Source organism: Cupressus sempervirens, chromosome 11 (genome assembly GCF_028749045.1).
Source record: "Cupressus sempervirens isolate cs-2001-9-10 chromosome 11, ASM2874904v1, whole genome shotgun sequence".
Lineage (NCBI taxonomy): Eukaryota > Viridiplantae > Streptophyta > Pinopsida > Cupressales > Cupressaceae > Cupressus > Cupressus sempervirens.
In genome coordinates, this window is record NC_143128.1 from 674,484,517 (window position 1) to 674,493,129 (window position 8,613).

Below are 8,613 nucleotides of genomic sequence, written 5' to 3' on the forward strand. Positions count from 1 at the left end.
CCTACCTTCACTTCCCCTACATGAGCGCCTTCTTTTGGATGCTAGTGTCTTCAATGCTGCACAGGTTTCCTTCATCCCCTGTTGCTTCTCTTTTGTTTTTTACGTGTGGAGCCTTCTCTATTTGGAGCATTGTTTGTCCCTCTCTAATGTCTCCAACTTCTTGCATGGATTGCATTTTTTACTATGAAATGGCGTGCATTGGTCCTATTTTTGAACTAGCTTCTTTTCCTTTTAATGTGTCCTCCCTATTAGGCTAGGGCTTCAAATGTTGTAGTCTCTCCTTTGACTGCATAAGGTTTATCTTTGACTGGCATGAGTTATGAGCTTCCCCATCTAATGCCTACTCCCTTTGGAAATGTTGATAACCTTGAGGTTGCAGTTGGGAACTTTGTCCGCGAGGTACTAAGATTGCACCTTGAGATTGATGTTAATAACTTAGTGTATGTGGTACTAAAGGTGAACACTGTGAATCCACATGGGAACTTGAGGCTCATGGCAGTAGTGCCATGCCATGAGATTGTGGATGAGAACTAGCCACACATGATCCTGAGGTTGCACCATGAGATTGAATCTAAGAATTTGGTAGGCATTTTGATCGTAAGGGTAAAGCTAAAGGAATTTGACCTCCAAGAACATCTTGTAACTATACAAAGGGAGGAGGGGATGCCTTTGGTCCTTGAAAGATTTTGTTTCCTTCAATAGTTGACACTATGATACTTACAATTTGCTTTGAAATAGTTGACCCCTCCAGTTGTGTTGTCCTAGATAATGTACTTGTTTTAGAAAAAGACACATCAAGAGGTGGACCAAAGCATGCCTTGTGATGCTTCTGTTCATCAAAATTTGGTGGTGCAAAGCTTGTCCTTGCAGGAACCTAGAATCCATTTATGCCTATTTGACTAAATCTTCCAAACTGAAATAAAGGTTGCTGAGCCATAGCTCTGGTATTGTCTCCCAATACAGCTGCAGTAGATGATGATGATGTCTGCTCTAAAGCTTTCAAATTTGAAAACTGTCCAATGGGAAGTTTTGTAAGAATTCCATTACTTCTAGAACCAGCTACACTAGGCTATTTTACGATGGGTATGGGGAGAACCATTTTCTCCCTTATTAGACTTTTCTCCTGACAACGGTCAGTGTTATAGAAATCTCTAATTTTTTCTTGAGACCAATCATTGTCTTTTCTTTCACTTGGTCACTCAATAGCACTACCACTACCAACTCAATGATCAATGATATTGCCAGTTCTAACCATCTAGTAAGATCTCTTTTTTCGATATTGTCATCAGAACACAATTTTTTATCTTTGTCATGATTATCATCAACCTTTCCTGAATTTAGAAAAGATGATTAAAATGCCTTGAAACCCTCATGTGACCCAAGTAGTTCAACAAAGGAACTTTTTATCTTCTTCACTGGTGCTAGTTTTCTCTTCAAGATATTTTCACTTCCTCGGAGTTCTTCCAATCTGATAAAATCAGTCAGACCCCAAAGTGGGTCCTGCTAAAAAAAATTTCATTTCTGAACACCTGAATCTTAGAATTGGCCCATTAATCTTCTAATATTCACTGGAATTGACTTCAAGCATTAATTTATCATTAAAAACTCATTTGATCATTGATCTACAAACTGTCAACTTTGCACGAGGAGGTCCTTTGACTGGCCTTAAAAACTGATCCAAACACCTAGTTGGGCTTCAAAATTAGACATGTTGATTCTTTGTTCTGCATGCTTTCACCCTATCAGATCTCATTTCATGATGAATTTGAGGTCAAAAGATATTCACTATCAAAGTTGACCTCTCAGAACTGCCTGCAAGCAACACTTGTCAAAAAACACTAAATTGGGTTCAAAATCGGCTTCAAAAATTGGGTAAACTGACACTTGGGAAGACGAAAACTAGGACCTCGATTCCCTATCATGACATCATAAATTTTCAATTTGAGCTCATGACGAATAACTAGGCACAAATGGCGGGCGATCAAAGTAGGCTACGTGGATTTGCAAACTGGGAACTGGGAACAATGACAGAAAGTGATTTTTGCAAATGGAATGAACCTAGAAAAGTGTGCATATGGATTCGTCAAGACTTGAAACTTGACACACTTGGAGTATTTTTAGAGGACAATACAAGGGTACAATCTATTTGACTTGACCTATCATGGATTTCAAATTATGACATCACAAACAGGGGTTCCAATAGATCTGCAAATGCTGACACCAGTAAAACTTGAGAAATTGCATTTGGAATCGCATTTGAAAATTGATCAAACATATTTGTCATGAGCTGAAACTTGAAACATAACAAGTCTCTAATGTCTAAAATGTAACACAAAAGGAATTTCAACATTTTGTTCAACTGGGTCAAATTTATCATATGTCAAACAGGGCTTCCCAGAATTCAAAAATAATTACAAAAGGATGAAAATAGTAACTAACCAACTTTGAGGAATTCAAAACCTATTCAAATCAACTCAAAATGACTCAAAATCTGAAACAGAGGTTCTCAGGCATGGACACTAGACACTCTCAAAGTAGTGAGTCATAAAACATTTCTAGGTGTGAGATATTCAGATGCAAACATGGCCTCCTATCGCTGTTTGACACAGGTGAAAAATGTAGATTTGACATTTACTCAAAATAGGACTTTGCCAAATAGCTTAGAATGGCAATTTATCACTATGGAACAAGTAGACGCACTAAAAGGAAGGTGCTAGAAGCACTAAACACCTCTTGGGGCTCAAACTTACAATCGGGTACATGCTCATCAAAAAGCGTTTAAGGGGCTTGATTTCTCAATAGTGCTCAAAATCGGGCCTTCAAATTTGAATACCAACAGTGGCTTAGTCTGGGGATGCATGTCCCTTGTGGGCATGGAAAAGATTCAAATCTCTAGTAGAAGCAGACCATTCCCAAAAACTTCAAAACTTCTCTCGAACAGCTTTATTGAAAACAGGAAACAACTACAACTACTATATACAAATGATGGCCCCGGGCCACCAAAAAGTTTCAGAACTCCTTACCTCTATCATACACTTGATTTTCATTTACATCCTCCTAAGATAAACTGACATTCTCATTCTCATTTGTTTCACCTAGAACATCAACATTTGCAATCAGCTCATTAGGCAAAACAAAACTATCATCATCTTCATAGTGCATATAAAAATCAGACATACTTTCTTCATCTTGCTCACTATGAAAAAAAGAATCAACATGATCATAACAACTGACATTAAACTAAAACTGATCACTACTGACTGAATCATGGATTCTTTCAATTGGAAACACAAAGTGCTCATATTCAACTTCATTCAACGAGTTACATGGATCAAATTGTAACTCACTTTGTGCATTCATATATGAAGAGTATATAAACTCTGATTTATCTTTATTTGCAACATTAGTACACCACACATCAGACTAAATATACACAGATTCTTCTTCACATTCCAACAAAAGATTAGACCTCAAATCATAAGAATTATCATGAAATTGCATGTTCACTATATGCTAATCCATATCAAATTTTCCCTCAAATAACTCACTAAGATAAACCATTTCATTAGTATTACTTTTATCAACACATAAGCTATCTAAATTTATCTTGGCCTCATGAAAACAAAAAGACAATAAATCAAAAAAAAACCTAGTCTCTACATTTCCGTTCTCAACATGGAAGTCGTCATGTGTATTGATGCACATATTACCATTACATACACCTCCCAAACTTGATAGAACATATTTTGAAACTATATCTTCTTCAGCATCAAATTTAGGAGAAATGACTTCACCGCATGAATTTGCATAATGTGTCAAAACACAAGCATCCTTAGATTGGTTAGCATACCTTTCAAAATCATAAGCCAACAAGTCAAAAATCTCATCAACACTTAACAAGATTTCACTACCAGTTTCTTCTCCTTGGCTGAGATCATTATCTTGATGGCTTGCCACATTTGTAATAGTAGATTTGTTAGTAACAGAGTGTGAAAAATCAGAATTATGATCATCACATACATCTTCTTCCTTAGACAACACCTCAATAACTGGTATCTTAGAACATTTACTTTCATCACTACAAGAAGGATTACTACTACTATCACATATTTCTTCTTCTTGATAATCATCATCACAAAAATATGCATCAACATTATCCATACTATCAGACTGTTAATCACTATTCTCTAATTCATTAAATTGAGACTCTTCATTTTCCATATCATCTTCAACAGATTCATTACATTTTTTAACATTAGAATCATTAGCTTTCAAAACATTTTCAACCTCCATGATAAAATCTTGGATTTCACACATCTTATCTAATCTTATCCTTGCTGGCCAATCAACCAAATTTGGCATAAAAACTTCTAAGAGTACCATTGGCCATGAAGACTCCTCGGGTCTAAAAAACTCGTTAAGATTCATAACTATTGATTTGAACTTTTTATAAATTTGAAATCCACTAAGACCCTTAATATCACCAATTGTACTTCTTAACATTAAAACAGTCTTATCATGAATCCTTCTTTTTAATCTAGCAATATTTGCACGAACACTTTCAGGAGTCGGCACATCATTTTCAGACCTAGACTCAGAATCCATCTCTTCGTTTCAAAAAATCCTACCTCTATTTTCTTAGTGCTGAAACACTAGATGGAGACACCCATTTTTACCATTCAATTTTCACAAAATGCACATACATGAAAACTGAAAATACCTTTGTGTTACTGTCTAAACCCTCAGATCTACTGACTTGCAAAGGTGTAAATATGAAATCCTTCACACTGCTGATCATGTCCTTTGTAGAGCCACCACCTCCTTGAAGAGGAAAATGAAATCACAGAAGTGATTCAGCCCTTTGAAATGAATTTCTTTAGCAGATACAAGCAACCACGTAAACCATTAATCAAGAAACTTATAATTTCTCTTTCCCAACAAACTAGATCTGCCCACAAATACTAAAAGCCTCTAAAATTAAAACAAAACATGCACTGGCACAGAGATTTTGACTAGAGTCGCCACTCACACTTTGTGAGAAAAATTTTGAAATTATTTTACCACTTACAAATTCTAAACCAGACTTTCAATACGAAAAATCTTGCATATTCACAATTCGCAGTAGATCTATACAACCTTCTACTGACTAACTTTCTTCAAATACACTTCAAAAACTTAAATATAATAGCTGAAACCCAATCCAATGAAGTGTATGAAACTTATCAACTATTCTCCTCCTCGTAGTGCTAAGAATCACCTGATGGAGAACACACTTTCTAACAATCAATTTTCATGAGAAGAAAATACATGAAAATGAGAAGACCTTAAGATCTGGATGACTAAAAGTTCTCTGTCCACTAATTACAACAGTAGAGACAAAAATCTCACAAATTCTTTGCTGAACCTTTTGAACTAGCACATCACAAATCTTACTAGGCTTCTAAATGTTTCAACCTCTTCAAATCTACTCTTCTCATGCAACAACTAATCACAATTCATGCATAGAACTACACTAGTACAAAGATTAACTTCAAGTTGCCACTTACATTAAGTGAGACATGAATTACATTAGTCCTAAAGATACCACAAATTGATTTGAAACAATAGAAGATAGAAGAAACTTCTTCAAATTTATCTCAAATTTGAAATCTCTAAACAAAGTTGAAACACAACCTCTTGACTCTGAAAATACAACAGCAACTCACAAAACTAAACTAATTGAAGATAGACTCATAACAGTCATAGAACACAATCTTCATCCAATTTTACAACATACTACTCTCCATGAATAAAACTTACTAGGGTGCATGAATTTTCAGCAAGGATATGGAAAACACCTCACAACCCCGTTGCTATAGCAACACTTTTCTGATGCATTAAATCTTTTTTTAAATTCTCAAGGTTTGTCCATTATATAGATTCAATACAACTCCCCAGTAGAGTTGCCATTTTGTTGGTGTTTGAAAACACTAGAGGGTTTTTAATTATCCCAATGAGAATATAACACATCTAGGGGTAGCTAACTCCCATTTTCAACATGCTACTTCAAACACCGGACCAACTATAAGGCATGACCCTTCTTCTTCTTTAGGCTTTGTAAGACCTAGGTGGGTAGACCTCAAATTCAATGTACCAGTGCAAAAACATATCCCTAAATCTATTAAGCAGATTTTACCCTTATTTCTCCTAATGACTCATGAAATGACATAGATCTACAGTAGCTAAATGCGGATCTATGAATCTCAGAAGCTGAGTGAGGGTTAAACATTCAGGTCCTTCAACATGAAAGGGTAAAACACATTTGATTAATAATTTTGAATTCAACAAACCCTTAGATATGCAGCAGTAAGAATTTAATGATCCTGTAACTGATCAGTGCCTAATCCATTGGGAAAATTTATGAATCAAGTGCATACATATGGATATCTAATACTTATTTATATATTCAGATATACAATCTATCTATTTACCTTGTAAATAGACATCTGTGCTCAATCTAAACCTCATTCTTACATGATATCCCCATTAATAAACTTGCAACCCTGTTAATTCCCTGAAGCATTTACATAACTTCTTGAGTCATAAGAAACAATGAAATAACATATAGGCTTAAGGGACTGCAACTACAACTTAAGCTCTTTGTTCAAAGACCATAAAATATTGAAGATCACTGATAAAGGGAGATGAGAATCAGAATAAAACTAATGAATCTGTTGTTCTTTGTATTAATTTCCTTGAAACAATTCATTCATATGCATGAAATAAAAACATGGAAAACACCTAACACATTAGAACTTGCTATATTATCTTTCCTGCCGCTATTCACACAAGAGAAATTTCTAAAAAAGTATGTGGTATCACAGTATGGGAACACATCAAAACTAGATCCAAAACCTAGTATCCCGATAGTGACTAGTTTTTCTCCAAAGACTGGGACCAACTGGTTTCTCAGTGACAAAAATTGGAACCCTTACAATGAGAAAGAATGTGAGAGATATAGGTTGAAGGAATTCTTGAATTGAATCGGCAATCAACATGTGTCCCTTTAGAATTCCTTCCCAAGAAGAACAAAAGTTTCTCTCTAACTTCTCTCTATAACTGAAAATCAAATCCTCATCATTTTGGCTCTTCCATGCATAAAGAAAGTCAGATATTTGATGATGAGAGAAAGTAACTGATTTTGGATGTTAAAGTAAATGCACAAGCTAAAAGTAACAAATTAGTTGAAAATGGCCTGTAAAATGCAAGAAAATTGATTAATCTTGATTTTCTTCATATTCAAATTCCAAAAGGTCTTCAAAACTGCATCGTAACTGATCCTGATGCTTCATGATGAAAACTGGTCATTGCATTGAGAAGGCCCTTGGAATTAAAAAAATTCTTATAGCAAAAACTAGTGAATACCTGTGCATAATCTGACTTCAAATATGAAAAATTTAGGTTTTGCCGATTTTGATGGTATATTGAAGTGCCTAATTCAGACAAAAATTGCCCTTGTTATGGCCATTTGAAAAACTCAAGTCTAGATTGTAGTTTGACATTTTAAAATGCAAAAATTTAAAAAAGTATATAGTCTAAACTATATAAGAATTCAAAAGATATTTGAAATTCTCATTTGAGCAAATTGTGCATGGAAATTTTTGAATTTTCATTTTGAATTCATTTTTACAATCCATAATTTTTCTTCATTCGCCACTTGTCACTTTTCTACTTGCCACAACAACATTTAAGATTTTTTAATTAATTAATATTTATATTAATTAATCCCTTAATTCCTCTCTCCTCTTTACGTTCATATGTGAATATCACGTAACCCTAAGACCCTTTACTCCTTCATTTCTACCTATACGCTCATGTGTATCATCGGAAGCCTTTGTGATATGCCTTACATTCTCATGGACACCCTTTAAATCCTCTTTTTTCGTAGCATCGTGACCACCTTGTTTTAACCTCACACTCATACGACCTTCGGCATAGCATTGGAGAAGCTTAAAATTTCATTCACGCTCATACGGGGAGCTTCTTTCCCACATACTGTCAGAGAGCTTTGGAAATTTCTTTACGACTATACGGGATCTCCAATTTGAGTAGGAACGTAACCATTTCATTTTACCTTTACGCTCCTACTACCTCTGTGTAAGATTGCAAGCCTCTTCATTTCATCTCTCGACCTTATGGTGGGCCTCATTGCGTTGACCATCAAAATTAGTGGTTTGTCTTCCCCGCCAGCTGTCTTCATCGTCTGGGTTGGGTCCCACAAGCCAGGCTTGCGCTTCAAAAGTGCTCATCTTAAAGATACATTGTGTGCTATGTGGAAAGGTATATAAATTTTTAAAAAAATCTTAATCAAGTGAATGTGGGATATAGGCTACTGGACTATTTCTCCCTCTCATCTCTACACTTTGCCTTTGTAATTTGAAAGCATGGGCTTCTTCTCTATATGTCGACTTCCTCCATAATCAACCTCTCCAAGAGATGTGTACAAGATCCATCTGCCCTTTATGTGGTCAACGTGGACCTACAAGCTGTGGATGTAGTCTTCTGGTGGATGTTGCACATTGCCTACCTTTGCTTCCCCTACATGAGTACCTTCTTTTGGATGCTGGTGTCTTC